Raw genomic sequence first — 22872 nt, 5'->3', positions numbered from 1 at the left:
AAAACAAGGCGGTGGACTGGTTCCACGCCATGCCAGTTTCGCTTCTACATAAATCCTGCACCCATAGTATGAATTGCGTAGGATCCGCGTTCTCCTCCATTGTGCACTGCATCACGAAATGTAAATCTGGAATATCTGGAAACGTTCGCCTCAATGCATCCCATACCTGTGCTCAAACATTATTGAACGCCGATCCATCGTGGTGGTCACAACTCATCGTTACTCCGGAAAATCAGGCCTTTTCCCACACTGCGTCTGCTTGATCCCCAATTGCTGACACTAATAAGCTCTTCACATCCCCTATCGCTAGCACCACTCCTGCTGTGTTTTTCTCAAAGTCGTGTATCCATTTCCCAGCCCCTCCCGACAGTGGGGGGAGGACCTTTAGCAAGTTTTTTTTATCCATTTGAGCCAACGGAATGTAATGGGGCCTACCTGCTCCTTTATGTATCAATGGCATTTGTAACTTGTGTTTCTTCCCTACCTTACTTACCGCACCTTTCTTTGTCTTACTTACCATCATATTTCCCCCTCGCTGTCTTAGCCTACCCTGACATAGTGGTGGCGATAGTGTGTCTGCATACTGGTGGTCTGGGGAGCTGCCTCTTCATATTCGTCTAAGTCACTCCACACCTCTTCTAGTTCTGATTCTTGCTCATTGTTCCTTTCACATCCTTCTCCTCTTTCACTGTCTGGGGTGGGTGGGCGTATAATCCTCACGGGTTTGTCATTTAGATGGAACAGGAATTCCCCTGACCGCCACTCTTTCTCTTGCCCTTGTGGTATGTGTGTTCCTTGTGATGATACTGACCGTGTTGGCTCTGAGATCGCTTGGGCCACTTCCCCTGCTGTGCTCAATTTTGGTGTTAGATCCGCTATGGATAATGGTGGCACCTTTCCTCCCCCTGGTAGCATTTGGCTCCTGTCGCACAACGCTCGTAGCCGCGTTATCTCCATCTGTGCATGCGCTAGCTGGCGGTCTAATTCTCCAGTGATATGTGCTAAATTCACGGGGGTGCGCTTTTTGGGCCATACAAACCTCCTTTATCATAGGGGATGGTGCTGTGGCAACTGCTCCTGTTGTAGGTGTAGGAGTTGGACATGCTGGTACTTACAGGGGCTCACTATATCCTACTGCTGGTCTGGACATTAGAGGATATATTTTAGTTGTATCGCCTTCAGTTGTAGTGGTTGTGCACTCGCCCTTTGGCGTTCCGCTTACCTCTTCCTGTGTTTTCTGTGTTTCATTCACTTTCTCTTTACTTACCTCTGCTGCAGGCGTAACTTCTTCAAACATTTGCCATAGATCTAGTACTTCCCTTCTGTGTTGCAGTTGCTTCCCCTTATACCTTGCTAACAAGTGTGTAGATACTAGATCTAATACTTTCTTGTCGATTGACCCACCCTCTGGCCAGATTGGCGTCACACTGTCCCCTTTTATCTCTGTCAACCATTGATCATGGTATTTTTGTATTTTCTCACTGTATAACGGAAGGTAATGACAAATATGTGCTAGTGGTGTTATTCCTCCCATGACGATGTGTTTCCTTCCCTCCCTCTGTCTGTACTTACCTTTCGACCTCCCTTTCCCCTTAATCACTTCTTCACAAGTTGGATAATATACCACAAGTCTTATCAATTACTTGTAATTTGTATGCACTTATATGTATTAATATATATATATATATATATATATATATATATCAACCCCCTTTTCAACGTTAACCTTTTAGTTATTGCATGTTCAAATTCAACAGTTCATTGTTGCATATTTTGCCACTTTAACCACAAATTAATCACAATACTTGGATATCCTTCACAAAAAATGGACAGAACACAAAAGCACATATAACAATTATCATGCACCTGCACTACCTGTGTGCGTTTTCTCCCCATTGCTCTTTTTTCCACTCCCTTTCCCATTTCGCCTACTCTTCTCATTCACTCCCCACCTCTTACACCCTCTTACTCTTTTCCAAGAATGCATTCGTACCCAGAAAAAGAATGTTCTAAATAACTACTCCGAGTCTACTCAATATACGAGACTCCTACTATTTTCTCTGTAACTTCACTTATTTATTCTGCACTGGACGTGACAATGCTACGCGGCGCCGCCTTCTACCCCGTTCGGGCTAGGATAGCACTTCTCTTTTTCTCTTCACTTCTTACCAAAACCTAATGGCCATATAAAAGATGGATCAGAAAAGCCTCATCATCACTCACACAGGCCCTACTCTTCCCTACTACCCGTTACCACCTGTCCCCCTACTACCCTCTTACATTTCCTTCGTAACCTTCGCAACTGGCACTCACGTGTTCAGTCAGGTGACCCGAGGGTCGTCGCTCGCAGTCCGACCCCAGTCAGGCTCGCACCCCAACCAAGCCGTGGCCCGCCTCGGCGAGCAGCTTTTCAGTCGGGTATTCGTCAACCGGGAACTCTTGACCCTTCTTCGTAGTGCGCACAGGCTGGTCGGCCGCAGAGGCGATGCTGTCGCTGAGGGGCGTCCCGGATCTCGCCGCTCGGCGCCGGCCTCGAGGCACCTCTCCGATCACGTTGCAGGGGGTCACCAAATGTTTGTGCCCACCCTGACTCACACATGTAAACATGAATAAAACAGACAGTCCCTGGGCAGGGAATAAGGCACAAAAGCGCAGGCTGCGAGAGTTCACAAGGAAAAGTTTATCTAGATCTCTGAGAGCGCTCTGACCACATCAAGGTTACAACACATTTATATAGTACATCTACATTTTTAACATATGATGCTACGTTGGACCAGGATTGGTCAGCCATGGTGGTGACTTAGGTGTGGGCATCATCTCTTCCTCCGGGTTGGTTGCTTGGTTGGCGGGAGGATTGACGTCAGACATTTGTGCTCCGGATGGGTGAAGGTCAGGTCGCTGTGAAACATGGTGGTCACTATCTAAGCTAAGAAAATACATTCTGAGTAATGCATGCACTAAATAACAGTTGATCAAAAGACTCTCAGTATTGTATCATGTTGTTATACAAATCACTCAAGGGTTTATACCATCTACACATTTGGGTTACACAGGTCACAGGTTTAAGGGCCTTGACCACTATAATACTGTCATTGAACTATAGGGTTAGTCTCACAAGAATCTCAGGTATGTAGCACTTGTTAGTATTGGGCACGATATACTGCACAGGGGTCTAATGTTGGTTGGGGGTCTGCTGGGTGGGTTTCATAGTATGGTTGGCAATCTGACACATGAAAGGGATGCCTTGCAAGGACACAGGGTTAGAATGGCAATAAGTTTCAACTGGCGAGGGTAAGAGGGCAAGGACACTTTTGTGGAGATGAACAAGCCCTGTGCTTGGCTCATGTTGGTTCACATGCAGGACAGTGATCTCAGAGGAAAAGGGATCTGTTACATTTATTATTTGTTGCAAGCAGCTCTGGCCTCAGCGTGAGAATGGAGCCACAGAGTTTTCCCGTTGGAGTGGGGACGAGGGTGGGGGCCATGTGCTCCGAGCTACAGCGGCGGGCAAAAAGGGAGAGATGCATTTTGTACTATCCCAGTGAGGCCTAGTTACCAAGATGGAGTCGAAAGGGGGTACAGAAAATGGATGCCCTGTGTCCTGCTCGGTGGTCCCATCTACGCGAATATAACCAAAAGTAAGTATCGCATAAGGGCGAGGGGCGTACCCACCACTAGAGGCAATTGGTCCAAGTGTTGTACTGAGAAGTGATGGTAGAGAGGGGCCCATTGGCCCCTCGCTCCCACACATATGTTAAGGTCTTTACTTTGTACAATGTTTCTCAATGCGTGACTTATTTATGAATGCAGAATATTAGTCAGTCAGTCAAACAACTTTATTCGGCCTGAAAAGGCCACCAAAGTACATCCTAAAAATACACTGGTAAAATATAATTACAATAGACAAGGCAAAAAGAAGGAGAGACAAACCCAAGCAAGAGCAAAAGGCTGCACCCTAACTTGGGTGCTGCCCGACAGTACATTTGACCCCAAATCAGGAGCCACCGTCCCTTTGACCCTCCCGTCTCCCAAACTGCCTCGGGCCCAGGGCAGTCAGATTAGCCCCTGAAAGGGGGCTATTGCTTGGGGGATCACCCATGGGTCTCATACTAGCAGGAATGAGAGTAGAGCGGACCATGATACCAGATTCCCACGGGCGCCCTCAACCATTACATCTTTCCAAAACCTCCCTTGCCAAAGCTGCGTCCCCAAAGACCACTCTAACAGTGTCCGTTTTAGCTGCATATTTGGACAATCTAGAGCACTCCAACAAAGAGTCAATTGAAACAAGCCCACACTGCCCTACAGCCTGTAGCCAGTGAAGACATTTATTCCGCAAGGCGTCCCTTGGTTCTCTTTTGTCCGTGGGTAATTTAGGGAATCCCTCGAGGAATACTGTGGAACTACTGTGGCCTTGGCAAATAAAGTGCCCAGGCGTAGACCTCCCCCGCCCGAGGATTGACATACCAGTCCCCCTCCCCACAGAGCACATGTTACGCTGGACTCTCCCCGCAGAATTCTGTATTGGCGGTGGCTCAATAGCTGTAATCCCATTGAGCTCCCTCCGAGGGGGTAGCACTGGGGAATGGACCCCCCCGAATGGCTCCTTTTAGACTGGGGGTTCTTATCCACGGGGGCTGGGGGCAGGCAGGGGTGCGAGGAATACGATCCTTGGTTGCAGACTGGGTTCGGACCCCCTGGCCCTATCCCGGCTGAGACCTCTCCTCTCCCCCCCGCACTACCCTCCCACCTGATCCCGAGCACCTCCTTGGTCAGAACCAATAGGAGGTTTTTGATCTCCACCAGCTCGGAGAGCAGGAGTTGGCATGGACAGCTGGGCAGGTCAGCACATGCAGTAGAAGATAGGACTTGCGAACACTGGGCTCCAGTTGAGGGGGGGTCAGGAGCCCGGAGAGAGCTGATCCGTAAAGAGGGGCTGACCCCCATAGGGGCAGCAGGCGTGAGCACGCTCCCATTGCAGGAAGGGGGGTTAGGTTTCACTCTCTTGCCCAAATCAGAGTTGCCCACCCCCCTTAGGGCAGAAGATAGAGGAGCAGAAGCAGAAGCAGAAAGTGCATGGGCTTCAGGGAGAACAACTGTCGACTGCGGAATTGATAGAACAGGGTTCAGACCAGAGGGTGGGTGCAGAGGTTCCAGCGGTGGGGCCAATACAACGTGCCCTTTTGGCAGCTTTAAGATGCCCAAAGAGATCCTCTCACATCCAGTGGCTAGAGTGTCCAGAAGAACAGCGGTGGCTGCACAGTCAAGGCCCCCTCCAGGGGTTAAGAGGTTGACCAAGGGCACATTTTCATCCAAAAATTGGCTTAGCTGGGCAGGAATGGGTCGAGGAGATGAAACAAGACCCCATGTGGTCCCAGAGGAACGTAGAGGGGCTGTGGGGCTGTGGATACTTGGTAGAGGGGTGAAGGGCAACTTGTGTGCGGGGCCTCGACCACTGGGCATAGTTGGTCGGGTATGCGCTTCATTCACAAGTGGACTCCCAATGCAGACTTTCGTAACTTGCATGACCCCGGGTGCTTTATGTGGCACCCCCAAGTCTTCTCACCAAAATCCGTTTCCGGTGCTCCACAGGGGCCACGGGGCCTTGTATGCTGGATAAAAGGGTGGATTTGGAGAGGTGGAGGGGGGTGAAGGGGGATGAGAGATTCGCCTCTTCCATGGGACCGCGGACTCCAGAACTAGCACCCCCAAGGAGGCTGACCATCTTGCAAAAAGGGATGTTTTGGGGGTCAAAATCCAGAATCCAAAAGAAATAGGGAATCTCACCTTACCCCCTAGCCCCCGTGCACGCAGTGCTAGGGAGAGTCTGCTTCTGCGCCGATTCTTGTGCCAAATGTTGGGTCCAGATGCAAGGTGTGTGATGTTGGGTGCAAGGTGCTCCACACCGTCTGGGCGCGAACACCCAGGCGGGAGCAAACACCCGCGCCCTTTCCTCCCGCGGGCTTACACCCTCGCGGGCTATGGCGGCAGCTTTAGACCTGCAGGGGGTGGGGCCAAGCAGCAGACAGCCTCCTCAGCTCCAGGTCCTCGGAGCAAACACCCACGCCCTTTCCTCCTGCGGGCTTCCACCCTCGCGAGCTATGGCGGCAGCTTTAGACCTGCAGGGGATGGGGCCAAGCAGCAGAGAGCCTCCTCAGCTCCAGGTCCTCGGAGCAAACACCCGCGCCCTTTCCTCCCGCGGAATATTATAAAAAGGGAAATGTGAGTAGAAATGGGTATCTTTCAAATGAAAATATTAACAACTGACTGCTCATATGAATAGCCCTGAGATTTGGAAAGGGACAGAACTCCAGTACAATGTGCCTGGTAAAGTTGGCAGGAAGTTAATGTTGAGATTACCATGGTTAACAAAAAATATGTTACTTCTGGTTCTCATGCAGCATTTCTTTGCATGTGTATCTTGAAGTGAAACTACAAAGAAACATACATTAAGGTTGAAACGAAAGAGATGGACCTGTACTGTCTGTTATGGGAGTCACTATTACCAAAAAGTAACCCATTCTAATACTATGCTACAGAGGTAGAAACTACATGGCAAGAGTGATAAACCAATTGGTAATGTATGCTTATGTTCTAATTCCAAGATTGGGAACTCTCTACCAGAAAAGATCTGTATCTACTAAATTTGAACCATGCACAACACATTCTTGAAGTTCCACAAGCTACAATGGATCACACAAAAATATTTACGAATCAGATGTAAACCTAACGTAGTAGGAGTGCCAGCGGCCAAACAGCTTTGGACATAGAATTCGGGAAAATGTGGTTATTTTAAACTGACTATAGGTAAGGATATAGAATCATTCCCTTTTGCACTATAGAACACCTACTGGCTACAAGCACACTTACATAGCCATGTTTTATTGTATTTCCTACATTACTATATGAAATTGAGGAATAGTATGTTCGTTCTAACTGAGGTCTGTTTACTGAGATTGGACAATCCATTACGTTTAGGGAAATGTTTCTTAATTTAACATTAACATTCAGAGTTTTTCTATAAAGAGACCCCAAAAAATACTTAAGCAAAAAAAGTCTTTGTGTTGACATTTTTCATTCTGAAATGTTTGAAGTCAAAAAAGAAAAATATATCCCTTGTAATAAATATGGATTTGGATTTTTGGGAAAATATATGAACAATGTTATTTAGACAAGTTAAATAACAATTCATATTGGTTAGAGAATAATCAAAATCAATGTATGCATGACAGTACTTTTTATAACACTGTTAATGAATGTAAAAATATTTTTGAAAATTTTCTAAAAAGGGGCATTTATCCCGAATTATGAATGTGTTGTGGCTCATCCACTGGATGGGTCGAGGTAAAATGTCCTTAGAGGAAAGGGGTTACTTCTGGAACCCTCTACACACTGAAGCAATACATTATATGAAAAGGTTACCTTCGGAACTATATCTGATTGATCTAGTTGTCTTTTCTACCTATCATGATGAAAAACTATTAGTGGTTTTGGTGATACAGTTCTTCCCTCAAAGTGTTGAGAGGCAGATGAAAATGCCATCTATAGCTTCTGCCCCTCCCCTGAATCAATACCACAAAGGTGAGAGACATTACTCACTGAGACAGCCGTTCGGCCCCTATCTGCAGGTACAGCAGTGGTTGGGAGCAATGTGAGTTGAAGATGGCAAAAGCATTCAAACTAACAGTTCAGTTCAGAAAAGCTGTATTTCAACAAATAAAGTCATTAAAGCATACATTCCATAAAAACATCATGCGATGCATACAAAATAGCCTCTTGTTTCATTGATAATTGCAATTTTTTTTATATCTGAACAATTATTGGGCGTTCACCAGCTGCTTCTTTAATCTCACTATCCATGCCCAATGCCCACTTAAGAATTTTACTGTTGTATCTGGAGTATTTAAACAGATTGCCATGGCATCCCTTATTGTCCTGCAACCATGGGTTCGGAAACATGGCTTTAAAAAACGTTTTCTCAGTGGAAATATAAACAGGCACAACATAAAAAAGTGATTCAAATACTCGTCCCCTTTAATACACAGTGGACACACAGGAGAGGCATCATTGCAGTGATCCAAACTGCACTGGGTAAAATCCCGAACCGAAACTTTATATACAATGACTGGTTGAATTTGGGATTAACATAATCAAGATAAACCTTGTATCATTCCCCTGTTTTGGTATTAATATAGCGTGCCAGAGACAGTGAACCAGCGATTTCTACAAAAATTTCACGGCGCACCTTAGCAAGAGCATCAATTTTAACCAGAGCTCCATGGTCCATGTCCCCCAAACATTTCTTGAGGTGAACAGCCCACTTCAAAGAGGTGCCCTCCCACTGCGATAGAACACCCACCAATGCTTCTGTGTGTTTGACATGGTTTTCAATGGTTCACAACCAGACCCAAAAAAACACTGGGCAAAGCTGGCAGGTAAATTCTATCCCCTGCATACCAGTCTGTAATAACACTGGCAGATTAGGCGCGCAGGAGGGCAGTATGTTCTATAAATACTTATTTTCCACTGTCGCCAGTGGAGAAATATTCATCTTCCCCCACAACTCTGCCCCATAAATAGCAGCCTGTCTTGCCTGGGCCTTATATGCTTCCAATGAAACATGCACCGCCCCATTACCCTGCTCTGCAGTGAACCTAGCAAGGGTGTCACCATATCTGACCAAGGTAGTCCTAGCTTTCTCCAGCTGCATAGACCAACCACAGTATGCCATCACTCTGACCCACAAATAATCATAGAAGGTTACTTGCTCTATTTCACCTTCTCCCAGGGCCAACTTAAGCCCTTTGCATTTTCTACTAATATTGGTATTGTAAATCATAGAATTTGTCTTACTTACATTGAGTGCTAGACCATTTTGCCTACAAAAGGCAACAAAAATGGGAAACTGCTTGAGAACATTGGTGGGTGTTAATGATAACAAAACTGTGTTGTCCACAAACAGTAGGAGCGGTATCCTATCTGGCTACTATTTACCCAGGCCTCCATATGGAATAATAGAGCCCTGGTGTAGATGTTCCCCCTGCATCTAATAACGAGATTGGTCTGTAATTAGAAGGCTGATCTCTGGGGCCATCGTTATGGATCGAGACCAACTTGGCACTGGTGCATGACGCAGGCAACACTTTATGATTCAAGATTGCATTATATAATTTTGTCACATACGGGGCCCATACAACATGCTCATTCAGGTAAAAGTCTATTGGCACTGTGTCTGGGTCTGGTGCCTTTCCCAGCTTTTGGCACAATAATGCTCTTCCGACCTCTTCACAGGTCAATACCAATGGAGAAAAGTTGAGCCCATCTCCATACATTGCACAAGCCTATTCAAAGGGGGTAGTGCTACTGTGGACCCAATCATCAGCATAGAGTCTACTATAATATTCTATCCAAGTTTGTTCTTCGATGCAGCTCTGCAGCATGTTTATTCCCACTCTGTGCCCGGTCTCCATCAAACCCCAGAAACCCCTTGAGTCCCGTTTTCTAATAGCATTCAGTAGAGCGCTCCAGGTATCCTCATGCCATGCCCGTTTTTCATCCCTAAGTAGCCTTTGGAATTCGGCTATAGCCATCCTTAACCCTTTCCTTAACGTTCCAGTCCTAGCTTCACTAATCCCTTAGCCTGTCTACACTCCTTGTCATACCAAGGGGTGGAAACCTTGGTCGGTTTACATATTCATTTTGAGGACTTCGAAAACCGAGACCCCACCTTCGCAATTAAAGTCTCATGCATGGTTACTAATGCAACCGCGTCATAGGGGTCTATTGTGGCAACTTCATCCAAGAACAGGGCGATATCATGATATGCCAGTGGCAGGATTGTTTCTGGATCAAGCTTACCCCACATGATGTTACACCTGGCATGTCCCTGCGCCTCAAACTGAACAGCACCTTCTTTGGTACTGGGCGGTCTCTATCTACAGGAATCTCAGAGAAGCGGGCACTGGCATCCATGACCAAGCAGTGATGGTGGCTCTCAATCCTTTTGCAATTATGGAAGGGTTACACTAAATCCCAGGTCTCATTATTCACAAAGATTTAATAATGTTTACTATTAGCCTGGCTATTTTAAAATGTTGGTACTGCTGGGGCATCTCCCAGCCATTGCCCATTCCAAGCCTTTAAATTGGCCACTAATAACAGGATGGCTACCTCCTCTGCATTCATATGTTGTCTGGGCAGGTAGGTAGCATTAAGGGGCCCTATTCCCCATTGACTGTCCTCCTTGTCCATGGTGTAAACCATGCCATGCAGAGGCTCGAACTGGAGGTTAAGGTCCCCCATGACCAAGATCTTCAAAAGGCCAGAGGAAAGTAATATCCAGATCAGGAAATGATCCACAATCCTACCAATGAGTTCTGTGCAGCTGCCTAGCCAGATCATATTGTAGAAGTTAATCAACAGAATTGTGGAATCGTCCCTCAGCTCAAGATATAATTTGAGAAGATCATGAGAGCCACTGTCCACAAGCCGAGCAAACTTAAACAGAGCCACATTCACCCACATTACCAAACCCCTGCTTGGGCAACCCTTCCCCCTTTATGTGCCGGAATAGTAAAAGTAGCATATCCTTGAATATGATGAGCCTCAGTGGCCCAGATTTGCTGCAAGCAAATTATCCCATAACCTCGAATGAATTCAAGCCAATCATTATCAAACATATATTTATTTACCCCAGCTATATTCCATGAAAGGAATTGCACACCAGGATCAGTCTGGTCAGGACCTACACAAAGATGTTGATTGGTCATGTCCCACACGCCCTCGGAATCTGGCTCCAACTCGTGCAAAAGTGGGGCAGGATTCTGTTCGTGCCCAAGGTGCCCGTTCTATCAATTCCAAAGGGTTACATCCTAAACCTTACTAAACTGCATCAATCTATGATGGATCAGGATGGTTGGTATCTGGCCATCCTTACAGCCCTCCCTGTGCTGGACACTAATTCAGGCGATAGCTTCTGAACTTGGTTGTGTGGGTGAGACCTTATAACAATGTTTATCACCTACAGCACCATGTGATGTGGTACGAAGACCCCAGATCATTCCCCTTCTTCCTGTGGTTTTCAGCATACCTGCACTAGCACTTTCAATGTGCCAGAGGGGTGGCAACATTTTTATAAAAATTGCCAAACCATTTGGAGACAATTGCCGCTGTTCCATTTCCAAGATTCCCTGGATCATTATAGGATCTTTAATCTTGATACTAATTTAATCCACATCATGTGGTCCTACCAGTCTACTCAAAATGTGATATCACTATGTATGATTAAGAGGCACCCTCACCTTGATCTCAGCCAATGGCTAACCTTATTAATAAGAACTTTCCCCTGTTTGTATTTATTGTCCCTAAGCGTAGGGACATTCATTAAATAAAAACAAGCTGACCTAAAGGTTCCATCCAAATGGTCAATAGGGAGGGGCTGTGTCCTCAGTGGCAGAGATGGCCAAACCCACGCATTATTATCCATTCTTAAGAAACTATAGGGGGATTAGATAGTGAGCTATTCTTCACCTGCACCTACTCTTGCTGGCTGTGCCCATATAATTCTACATTTTTCAATATGGGCCCCTTTGCTCTGTTCGGGTGGCAGAGATTTCACTGCCGCCCCATCAATCACACTCAGGTGGAGGGTGTATGCATAACGCCAACCCCTCTACTACCTCAGTACGTTTTCTCAAATCTCTTTTTAATTCCTCATTCTCCTTCTGAATTAATGCTATAAATTCTAAAGCGCACTTGCATCCCTCGGACCCATGGGACCCTGCATCACTTATTGAATTTATATCTTGATCATCCTCCCTGCAAGCAACTATAGGGAACACAAATTTGGGTTGGAACACAGAAGTTGCAGTTGGTGTGTGATGACATTTTTATGTATTTTTATGTGTATTAAAATCTTTTAATCTGAACTGTTTGTATTTGTGTTTTTAAGGTTACAATGAACCTATAAAACACTAAATATAAAAAATAAAAAAGTTGCAACTTGAGGGGATAATATATACTAGTTATAACCTCTAGGTCCACCTCCCTTGGAGCAAAGAGCCCTTCTTCCCGCCCTCCCCCTTTTCCCAGGATGTTAACCCCCACTGAGGGCAAGTTAACCTCCACTGGTAAATTATAAGATGTTCTTTCCAGTTGATTTTGGCGATTTTGAATCTGTTCTAAGGCAATATTTTCCCCACATCCACAAGAGCAGTTAAGCTTGCCATATGAATACCCATACTTTCATTAGTGAGAGCTTGCATCTCTTCAATACTAAGATTTCGCTTGGAGTCCAACATCTCCCTGTGAACCGTGGGTGCCACCTTCTTATTATCCAACACAATAGTTTCTCCATCAGTTGACACACTGCAGTTGGAGGTCACTCGCCTGTGGGATCCCTTTGTCACAGACTTTCCTCCCACTACCTGACCCTTTACTAGTGGGGTCAATGTCATCAATCATGGCATTTGCCTCCTCAATTCGCTGTACGAAACTTCGTCGTGTGTTTCCTTGCTAAAACACTTATTGCCTTTCTTTTGGACATGGTACTAATACGTTAACAAAACAAGTCAACTATGCACCAGGGATGTCGTAGTATTCACTAACTTTAAAATCAAAATACTTGCAATAATGAATGTGCTAACATACCAAATATATGAGGCAATACATATTCTAAGAGTGGTTAGCAAATGTGAGGATCTAAAAGTGTTTATAATAGACAGTATACAATTCATTAAAATATGCATGCATAAAACCATTGATCTCCAATATTAAAATGTTCAAAATGTTAAAAATATTAACAACAGGTGACAAAAATATCCTTATATCCTACTATGCCCCTGAGAGCTCCAGGAGTCCCCCCATGGTAAGAGCACAACCAGCCTTTCTTATCCGGGTTCAGTACAACAGTAAGCCAAAAGACTTCATGAAGTATAACTCAAGAGTGTCCCCAGTGGTAATAGAAAACACAACACACACATTAATATTAGTTGAAATCTCAATAAAAAGGAGGTAAATCTATTCCAAACATGGTCCCATCACAAGTGACCAATAATTTGAGAACACTGGCCAGTCATTAGAAGCAGACACAGAATGGACACCTGCCGTACTCCCTAAATGCACACGTAGACATGAGGCACCACACAAGTCCAAGTACAAAGGGATTGCCCGGTCTCATGGCCATTTAATTGAAGGAAGAATGTTCCATGGGCCTCTCTACGTCTTCTCTATGTTTGGCTCATATCTTGATGACCTGCCAAGTGTCCATGGTTGGTAATCAATGTGTCAATCTATAAAAATCCTTAGAGACATGCCCCCCATCAATTAGTATGCCAACCAACCCCTTGCTGGGAAAAGGATGTAGTTTAACCTTTATCAAAATAGGGGTGGTTGCAGGTGGAGGCATCAGATAAGTAAATGAATGGTTTAATCCGTTTGTAATCTATATGCTTCCAAACCCGCTAACCTATCCCCGTTCCCTGTAGGTTTTCTAAACTGATGTTATGTTATGACATCTGTGGTGAAACATTTGTAGTAGATAAGCAACTGTTTTTGATAAGTATTTATTATTTTATTTATTTATTTTTTACATGTGTAAGGCATACACGAACCCTCAGGCAACTAGGCACTGGTAGTGTGATGTAGTGTGATGTACCAGAAGGTAAGCAGAAGGTGTCAAGAGTTTGAGGTGAACAGACAACACAATAAAAGAGCCAATTTTTGAGTTTTTTTCTGAAGGATTTCTAGGAGGGATCAGCATGGAGTGCCAGTGGCAAGGAGTTCCAGATGCAGGGAAGACACCTACTCTGACACATTTAAATCTGCAAAAGAAGAGCTTGAGACTCTTGCTGGTATGAGTAGGTCTGTTACGTTTTGTAAGAGAGAGTCTTTGTGAAAGGTAAGGCAGTGCACAGTAAGAAAGTCATTGATGGGTAATAGACAGGGTTTTGAATGCAATACGTTTGTGCATTAGAAGCCATTAACTTCTTTCCTTGTAGAGGTAATATGCTCTCATTTGGGGAGGTCAAGGACAGCTCAAAGGGCTTTGTTCTGGATCAGTTGTGGTTTGTTAAGGTTTCATTCGGTGGTGCCCGGAAGAGGACATTGCAGTGGTCTTGTTTGGCTGTGATGATCCAGCGCACAATGGTAAGGTGGAGGTTGGTGGAGAGGAAAGGTTTGAAGGCAATAAGGAGTTTAGTGGTGTATGCAGCAGAGGATGCAATAGCCTTTATGTGTTGTGACATGCTGAGGTGGCATCCAGGTACACACCCAGTTTTCCGATGATAGTGGGATAGTGTTACATAGATGAAGAAGGACTTGTAAGCAGGGTGGAGATTGGAGATTGTTATTTGAGTACAAACAATTAGGATATCAGAGATTGTGGGATGCCATCCGAGTTTGATTAGTTTCATAAATGGCATTGAAACTGGAGGTATCCTGGAGGTGGTTGCCTGAAAGAGGGATGAGGATCAAGGTATCGTTTGAGTAGTTGCAATAGGAAATGCCCAGAGAGTCAAGGTGTTCAGAGAGCAGTTTGGTGTAGATATTACATAAGGTATGTGGTACACATGAACCTTGAGGGACTCCACAAGAAACAGGAGTGGGAGGGGCAGTGGAATTGGCAATGTAGACTGTCAGCTAGAAAAGTATGGTGAGAGTGATGATATTTGAATGCTTGGATGCTGTCCCAGTTTTGTTTCAATGCGAACAAAGTTGGGTTTTGCTGTGTACTTTGTCTACCCCGCCATTGAGTCTGGTTTGGATTGACTCTGTTTCCTCTGGGTCTACTTGGGATTTTTGGGCCACCTTAACACATGGTATTGAAGGATGGTTGGCTAAGTTTCCTCGGATGGTCGAGGAGTCCCCATCATTTCCCGAGGACTGCAGAGGCGACCTGTGGAGAGTGGGATTACATGCAACAGAGAGAGGGCAACAGGAGCCCCCTTTGAAGAAAAAACCCTGTCTGATCCCTGAAGGCCACCCTGTTGGGCATGGAGGACAAAAACTTGAAAGGGGAGACTCGACCCCAAAGACAAATAAGGGAAGTCAGAGAGAGAAAGGAAAAAGAAGAATAGAAAAGGGAAGAGGAGGAAAGAGAAAGAGAGCAAAGAAGAGAAGAGAGAGAGATAGAGAAAAGAAATGAAGAAGAAGGGGAGAAGGAAAACAAACAAGAGGGAAAAGAGACAAGAGGAATAAAGGAAAATAAATAAACACATTGATGCTGTGCGAGAAATAGAAAGAAAAGAAGGAGAAGAGAAGGAAATAAAAAAACGAGATGAGGAAAGAAGTAGGGAGAGGCACCAAAAGGAAATTTATGACATTAATAACAAACATATATTTCCAGAAAGAGAAGAGTAAGGTACTATACAAAGGAGGATTGGCAGGTTGTACAAATGTAGGAGAGATGGCACCAATTTAATGGAGAGTAGGGAAAGATCCTTGCAAGGTGAAGGAAGGTATGTATTGGAAGAAGTAATGAGTGGAACATATAGGATAAATCCCCTTAGAAGACTGGATTTTGATGATAGAGAGGAGGAACAGGACAAAAACAATGAGGATGCAATGTTTGAAGATGAGGAGGGCGAGGACAGTGTGGAGTAGGTGATACAAGCCCCACCCACGCGTACACAGATAGGGACAGAGGTATCGTGGGCAGAGATAGGGGAACCAACAATAAGGCCAAAACCTGTTCTATGCCTGAAGCTACACTCAACTAGTCTAGAAAGACAAATGCCCTATGTGAATAGACAGAGAAATGTACCAAGACGGAAGAGAGTTAGCATGACAGACATCGTGACAAAGACAAAGGATTCGGCCACGCTTGGACGAGGCACTGGGCTAACACAATTCCCCTTATTAGAGAAAGGGGAGGACCAGCACAATATATACCATGACCACAAACAGATACACATATTTTTATTTGTAAGCTACAAACACTCCCATTGGGAGCATGCAAATGGATTTATGAGTTGGAAAAGGTGACGGCTGGGATGACATTTGCTATAGGTGACATGAAAAGCCTTTTTGCTGCCATTTTGGGCAATCCGATGACATTTGGAGGCGAGCAGGATATCCTGGGGTGACTGCACAAAATACCAAACATGAGGGAGCACCTTTTAATAATTTATGAGCTGATGTATGGAGAGCACTTAGGGTACAGTACCCAGACTCATTAGACAGGAGAGCAATTATGACCTATAAAATGGTATAAGATGAAGATCCAGCTGCTATATACAAACCATTAAAGAAAAATAGAGACTAAAGACTAGGGAACTCTGGGACAAAAACAGAACCTTTTTGTATCACGTTTTACATCAGAGACTTCCTGAAGAAGGGCACAGACAGCTGAGAAAGATTGTGGCAATGGACGCAAAACCATGGGCAGAAATACAACTGAATATTGTTCACCATTGCTGACTAAAACAAGAGAAAGACAGATAGAAAGTTGAATACAGAAAGATTGAAGAAGCAAAGTTGGTCCAGAAAAATCTATCAAAATTTACAGTGGAAGGAGCAGTATTGACAAGTTGTGGAGATGGTTATAATACAGATACAGTGCAATAAGAACGGTCAGGAATTAACAGTAATTTTGCAGGCAGAGGAGAGTGCAATTATTATCCCCAGAGACAACTGTTAGCACCTAGAGGCAGAGAGTTTGTTTTTCAAGCTTCGTAAGGAGGAGGGTTTAATGGAGGGCAACCATGTTTCAGATAAACCCCACAACAATGTTGGACATGTGGGAAAACGGGGGACATTTCATGTGAATGCAGAAATAAAGGAGGAATGCAACAGAACTGGCAATCAGGAGACCCAAAATGAGGACCACTATATGCCCCACGGTGTAGCGCAAACCCACCAGAATATTATGCCCAAGATCAGACACAGTATCAGAAACCAGCGCTACAAATACAGCAGATGCAACAGGCAATGCAACCTCAGACATAGCAAGCGCCAAAGCAGACAGAGGCACCAGCACCACAGAACATGGTGGCATTGTGGGAGGAAAACATATTAGCGCTGACACCAACACCTAGAATAGGTGGTGTGACAGTAGTGGGAGGGAACCTTTTTCTTAGTAGATACAGCGGGTGACTTGATCTGGTGTTAGAGAGGAGCATTCCCAATGTCAAACATTTCCATGGACGCACAAGGGGCAATGACTATGGTTCCTTTTTACAGACACACTATAGAAGAACACAACATATCTATGCCATTGTTATATTCTCGCAAGACACCAGTCAACATATGGGGGAGAGATTTGATGAGTAAACTAAACATGACAATCTTATTTACTGAGAAGGGGATAATATGTTCTATCCCAGGGATCCATTATGTAAATGCACAAGAATTCATAACTGCATTTCACGATCAGAAAGCTCTGAGGTGGGTGCCACTAAACCCGTAAGTATTTTTTTATGGAGTACATTTGCTATTGGCATGGCTTCCACGAATACAAGACTTAAGTATTGATGTTACCATCAGAGTTTTTGTTCAGACCAAAAGTACCCACAGATGTGGTGGGAGGACAGATAATTACAAATGAGCTAGAGGACACCATAGTAAGAGAGGACAGTGTGATTGTGCATGGAATCGATGACGAAGGGGTGAATTGGCGCACAGTAATAGTGCTTTAATTTCAGGCATAGACTGACTGATTTCACAGATGAAGAATTGTTTACAGGTGAGGATTCAGATGACGGGGGGATCTTTAGCCTCAGTTTGACATAACAGTTGCAAATTGAGGACAGGGAGATCCACCAGAGAATGTAATAGGAAAGTAGTATCCATTGTTCAAGAATATTTGGCACACGTACCAAGCTCATTATGGACCAGAGTCTGTATGACGTTGGTCTATTAAAAGGAGTGGGAGCAGTCAAAATTAAACTGAAGAGGGGAGCCATTTTACCACAAGTAAAACAGTATCTCATGTCAAAAGAAGCTGACAAGGGTATCTATGAAACCGTTGCTGCCCTAGTGGGACAGGGGATATTAGTGCCTTCAGAATCGTTGTGCAACATAGCTGTGTACCCGATTAATAATGTGACAGGGTGTCATGGAGATTTAGACAGGATCTATGTACCTTGAATAATACTGTTTAGGCAGCATTCCCATTAGTGCTGAATCCAGCCACAATATTATGCAAAATCCAGTCTAAAGCTAAATATTTTATGTTGATTGATTTAAAGAATGTTTTATTTTCAATTCCCTTACATGAAGTGTCACATACTTGACGGTGTTCACTTAGCATGGAATCCGATTGCAACATTCCCATTTACCCCACAGGAACTGTGAATCACCCTTGGTCTTCAACATGATGCTTCAGATGGACCGAGGATATGTAGAACTTGGCAGTGCAGTCATCCAATATATGGATGACATCTTAGTCTGCAGCACCACAGAAAAAGTGTACAGGAAAGACCAAGTAAAATTGTTGTCAGTACTGGCTGAAAAAGGTAACAAAGTGGACAAAGAGAAACTACATTGTTGTCAGGAAGAGGTGCTATACAGAGGACAGCTAATATCAAAAGAAGGTAGGAAAGTGACCCCTGAAAGAGCAGAAGCAATTATGAAAACACACATGCCTGAGACAGTGAAAGAATTACAGCAATTTCTGGGTCTTTGCAATTAATGTAGGGTATCTATTTTTGACTACAACACATATGTAAGGCCACTCTTAAAAGGAAGAACAGAAGAACAAAAGTGATATAGCCTGGAGAGGCGAGATGATAGATGGTTTTGATGAGTTCTAGGTAGCAATTATCACTGCTCCAAGTGTAAGGGATTCCTGAGTACAAGGAATACTTTTTTTTTCATTCAAATGGAGTAGTGATGACAGCTTTCCTCACACAGAAAAGTTCTATGGGATATAGGCAATTAGCAAACTACCGTGGGATCTTTGATCCTGTAATGAGAAGCCATTAACCAGATAAGCAAGCATTGGCTGCAACAGCCTTTACAATTGAGAAATCGGCCAGTATAACTATGGGCTGTTCAGTCACATTTTATGTTGAACATGCTCTTTTTGCCATCCTTGAAAAGCCCAAATTACATGTCGACACAGAGAGCCCCCTGCTATGAAGTCATTACATCAATTCCACTGATAAAAATGATTAGGTATCGAGTAGTGAACCCAGCCAGATTCATAACAGAAAAAGTAAACAATGGAGATTATGTGCATGATTGTACTACCTACACTGATTACTATCATGATGTACCTCATGTTAAAGAATATGCCCTAGGAGTGGGGCTGATTCTCTTTGTTGATGGGTCATCGACAATAGACCAGAGCTCTGTTGAAAGGCAAAGTGGGAACAACAGTGGTGAAAGCAGGAGAAAATGACAGCATTGAGATAATAACAAACACAAAATTGCCAGCTATTTTTTCAGCACAAGCAGCATAGTTGCATAAGGATAGGGGGTAATGGTATATTCAGACTCTGTCTATATGACAGGGATGTCACGTTAGAATAGGAGGGGCTTTTTGCACATTGGCAGCATGCCATTACTAGAAAGGCTCATAAACACACTTGAACTTCCATCAGCTATCGCTTTGGTGAAGTGCCCAGCGCACACTAGAGGTGCAGATCTGATTTCTCGTGGCAATGAAGCTGCTGATGTAGAAGCAAAAAAGGGAAGCATTTTTTTCAGAATTATCTGACATTGCAACTGCCCCAAACAAATACACATGTGCACACAACATGGGGGTGAAGGAGGGTTTTAGTACACTACCCATAGAGCAAGAACAGGAATTATGGAAAAGGAGGGGGTGCTCATTGTCCCCCACAGAAGCAATGTGGCAGCAGGAAAACACTGGGAAGCCTGTTATGCCCATAGGCTAGCACTTGAACAGTTACATTACCCAGCAGACATATCAAGGGAATGTCTTGCAGTACTGCTTTCAGAGGAGTGGTTTGTCCCCAACTTAAATTAATACACCACAAATGTCAATATAAATTGTCTTGTATGTCAAATGTTCACTGTTATCCACACATTAAGAATGGTGAGAGGAGCAATACCCCATCCTACTGGACCATTTCAGCATTTGTATATCAACTATGTGGATATGCTCCAAACTTGTAATGGCTACAAGTATATGATAGTAGTAGTATGACCTTGTTTTTCCCACTAGATCAAAGCCGGTCCATGCACCCACCCAGATGCCACACAAGCGGCAAAATTCCTCATATGGGAGGTTTTTACAATGTGGGGAGTGTGTGAAATGCTATGTTCTGACACAGACCACACTTTTTAAATGAAGTGTTTGAGCACATCACTATCCTTTTGGGGCTAAAACACACATTCTTGTCCACCTATAATACACAAGCAAATGGCTGTTGTGAGTACCTAAACAGCCTCCTAAAAGAACGGATTGCCAAAGAAAAGGACAATCTTAAACAGAGTTGGCTACACTATCTCCCTTTACCACTATTTGCCTTATTTAATCAACCAGACTCTAAACATCACCTGACTCCACATTAGCTAGTGACGGCACTTTGAATGCATACTCCCATTGCTCCTCCCACATGGGTTTGTGCTGGAGCTGAGATTGCTACAACTCTGTTGGGGAAGGAAATGCAGGATTATTTGACAGCTATGATGGCATTTCTTAAATGTATGTATCAACAGGTGCAGACGTGGCAGGGGGTCTTAAGGACAGCAGAAGAAGAATGTGCACCACCTGACCCAGACAATTTGTTATAGCCCTTTTTACTATACTCCAATTATAGGGTACTCTGCCATAACTTTCTTTAAACAGTGGTAAAAGCCCCATTTTCAGGGCCCCTTTTACTGTAGAAGCTATCACTCCATTGGCAGTTAAGGCGGAAGTCAGATGCATGCGGATCTACGTCAGCTATTTTAAATTATATGGAGGTGAGACCCCCTGTTTGCAAATACTGAGCCCGAAGGTGAAGAAGCATTGTGAAGACCACAGAGAAGAGCGATGATAAGAGCCAATCAGCAACAACAAAAATAAAGATGCATCGTTTTTTTTAACATAATGAACCTTTTTTCCAACATCCTTTAAAGGCGCTCTTTTAATAAGAAAGTGTGTCCCTTCTGTAGTAAAAGAGAAATACAAATGTTCTCAATAGTCATCCTATATTTCCTGGTCCTGATGTTTTCTGTGAAGTCATATCCCTTTCTAGGAGCCTGGAACATCTGTCTGACAGTATTGTTATTTTACATCAAGACGTATATATTTCTATAAAGAAACTTTGCCTCACCCTTAACCAAGTTCTTCATGTAAACACGTACTCTCTTTAAGAAAAAAAAGAAACATATCCTCTAACAGAAAAATGCATTCATTGAACAACATGAGACATTTTCTTTTAGCGCCTAGTAGATTGTATACCCATAGGTCTGTAAAAGGTAGATACTCCAGCAATCCATGATAGGAGCAACATTTTTCTTCTTTTGGTGTTTGTAATTTATTTACTTTTTTGCAGTGCAACACTATAGCGCGTGCAGCCAGGCAAGACCTACCTTTCATGTCTCCTGCATAATTTTAACACTAGTATAACACATATAGTAATGCCAAATGAAACAACCACTGAGAAATATATTAAAGGTAGCACTTAAGGGAGCAGGGCAAAAAGAAGTGTAATTGATGATCCCTGTTTCATAGGACAAGATTTTGATAATATTGCTCACGTCTCGAACAATATGTGGTATCAACATACGAGCCGAGTGGGGAGAGAGAAGTCTGAAGAGAGTTGTATTGTGTGTTCCCTCATACCCTATGCCATGAGTGCCTCCAGAAAATTCAAGTCCCACCGAAGCACCCGCATACATAGCATACTGCATGCCACACCTTGTAGCATGTGTTACCAGAGGGCAATTTGAGGGCAGAAGTACCTCTATGCACTGGGTAACGAAAGAAGATTCCCCACGTGAGGATACTTTCATAAAATAAGTGTCAGTGAAGAGTGATGTTGAAACACAACATGAGGTAATACATTATATATTATCAGGCCTGAAACGAGAGGAAATAATTTCTGAAATGCACTGACAAACAGGTAAGAGACATTTCTGTATATTGGAAAAGAGGTCAGTTACAAATAGAAGGACATGTATTTACCACAGAAGCCTGGGTCGAAGGACTGATCAGCTGTAAAGCACAAGTATTTGCAGAGCAACAACGAGTGGTTGTGCAAAAAGTAAATAAGGAGTGCATCAAAGAATGGACTAAATGCACTAACATGCTAATGTGCATAGAGGACGAAGCAGGTCCACTACACATACTCCCCTTGAAAAATGTCTCTTTTTTGGCATAAGAAATACAGGTGCAACAAAAAGAGGGGAAATAAAGGGTTCAAACGCATTTCTGATATGTCTGGAATGAAGGTAGGCACAGCGGTATTAATGAACCATTATTGGGCTTGTTGTTCTAGAGCCTACATGCAGCTCCCTCTGAATTGGGGAGGCATTTGTTCCATAGTGATAATAAGTTCACTGTCCCTGTTAGTGCTCCAGAGTGAGGTGCAGATTGGTGATTTCCCCTGAATGAATGCACACCTAAGAAATAAGACGTCCCTCACCTGTAAACGCACAAAGAGGTGTAACTATTCCTCGGTAACAGCAGGAAATAAGAATTACGCCATACCAGATGAGCATACATTGTTTAGTAGAACAGAAATGTTGTTCATTTCCATCTTTACTACCAGTTTGCAAGCACATGCCAATGCAAAATGGTTGCAGATAACATGGTGGGAACTGTTGCAGACGCTAAACACCACTGTGAAAGGCTTTAATGCCATTAGGGAAGAGCTGAGTGCAGTCAAGCTAATGACTCTCCAAAACAGGTATGTCCTTGAACTTATTATGGCCATGGAAGATGGCGTGTGTGCAGAAATTGGGCCATATTTCTGCAAA

The sequence above is a fragment of the Ambystoma mexicanum genome, chromosome 8, assembly GCF_040938575.1.
Source record: "Ambystoma mexicanum isolate Mex_15411 chromosome 8, UKY_AmexF1_1, whole genome shotgun sequence".
Lineage (NCBI taxonomy): Eukaryota > Metazoa > Chordata > Amphibia > Caudata > Ambystomatidae > Ambystoma > Ambystoma mexicanum.
The sequence above is the reverse complement of the archived record's forward strand: the minus strand, read 5'-3'. Positions refer to the sequence as shown.